We start from the raw sequence: 1,694 nt of genomic DNA, 5'->3' as shown, positions 1-1,694 counted from the left end.
CACCAGAGAGAAGCGTGGCCTTCTCCTGTCACCACCGTGGTGTGTTCATCTACTGATAGTAGTGTACTCTGAAAAGGGGGAGTCATCTGGCAAAAAATATCACTTTGCCTGCTGTGTTCAAGGCTCCCATTCGACCAGATACAGTGAAATTTGTTCACACCAACTTGTGCAAAAACAACAGACAGCCCTATGCTGCCAGTGAATTAGCAGGTCATCAAACCCACGCTGAATCTTGGGGTACCAGCAGAGCTGTGGCTTGAATTCCCAGGGTTTGAGGTGGCGGGACTCGCTGTTCTGGCCAGCTTGCTTTTGGATATGTATCCTTCATTTCACTACCTAGACTGGGCAGCTCTGGTGGCATTGAGAAGCCTGGACCTGGTTTATTCATGTTAGTGGTTTAAAAATATTTATGTTCCAAATATTGAAGAGTCCAGGTTAAAGACAACAGGTTGACATTAGGTTTTGCTTGCAATGATGTCATAATTTGCGTCTTACTCTGTTCTCAGTGACAGTTGCCTGTGGTCAGTAATCTGGTTCAGAAGGATAACGAAAATTCTTACTGAGCAAGACATGAGGAAATAAAGAAAGTACACCACCTATTAAAGCTCTGATGGAGGTTTCAAAAGGTCAAGTTTTCCACCAGCTTTTTGTTGTTGTTGTTGGTTTTTACCAGCCACGCCTGTGGCATACGGAAGTTCCTGGGCTAGGGGTCAAATTGGAGCTGCAGCAACACTGGATCCTTAACCCACTGAGCAAGGCCAGGGATCGAACCCACATCCTCAGAGAGGCAACACTGTGTTCTTAACCCACTGAGCCACAATGGGAACTCTTCCACTGGCCTTTTTTATCTCCCATCTCGGCCCAACTCCAAAGTTGGAATGACTTTCTCCTGTCTAGAAAGACTTGTTTTGATTAAACATCTCTGGACAAACCGTCTCCACAACTGCCCTTGGTAATCACTTCCCCTGTTCTTTAATCCTGAAGTTTGAGTGGAAAAAAAAAATGTAAGGTATTCCCTTCTGCCAGGCTGCCAATGAAAACAAAAAATGGGTCATTCTGTTCTGGTCTGAGTTTTAAATGTTCGTAAATATGAAATTTCTTTTTCTCTTCCCCTTACCCCTTCAGACACTTAGCAAGCAGTCACATTAGTATTCTGCTAACCCTAGCAAGGTAAATAGCAGTGACTTTCCCTGATGGCTCTCTTTAAATCAAATGATTTATCATGGCTACACAAAAGAGCTGGGTTTCAACTCAGGAACCACCGAGGGATGGATCCATGCCAAAATCCAAAATCTCTTCCAGAAATGGCTCTGGTAAAGCAGAGACTTCCCCCAGAACAAATCCATTCGTAAATCCTAAATAGAGGCAGCATTAAGGCCACAATTGAAGGATGGCCTTCCTTTTCAAAGCTGAGTGCAAGATAGAGATTTTTTTCCCTAATTAAACAGTTAGCTGCTTTCTCTTCCATCTTTATCATGACAGATGGATGCTTAAATATAAGATTCGGGATCAAATGCTGGTTTTAAGCTGTACTATTTTGTAGCATTAAAAGGTATTCCATCAGCACAGTAATTACTATACATGCAAAATAGATTAGGATAATGCAAGCTGAACTTGAATTTTGGAAGATAAAAGTGGAAGAAACAAGAAATCTTAAGTACCTTTCATCACTCCAAAGCAGGCTATGAGATCAT

General features: G+C 42.4%; 1 non-coding gene across 1 annotated transcript; it reads left to right on the top strand.

Annotated features, from left to right (window-relative positions):
* Positions 1-467: 467 nt before the first annotated feature.
* On the top strand, positions 468-566 carry LOC146404748 (small nucleolar RNA SNORD16). The gene has a single exon (XR_014842636.1). It is a non-coding gene; the product is annotated as a small nucleolar RNA SNORD16 (small nucleolar RNA).
* Positions 567-1,694: the final 1,128 nt, after the last annotated feature.

This window comes from Sus scrofa, chromosome 3 (assembly GCF_054392235.1).
Source record: "Sus scrofa isolate SSC_HxYL_T2T_F1_AM1 chromosome 3, Sscrofa_HxYL_maternal_Yorkshire_Landrace_v2.0, whole genome shotgun sequence".
In the NCBI taxonomy this organism is placed as follows: Eukaryota; Metazoa; Chordata; class Mammalia; order Artiodactyla; family Suidae; genus Sus; species Sus scrofa.
This window is presented reverse-complemented; position numbering and strand designations above follow the sequence as displayed.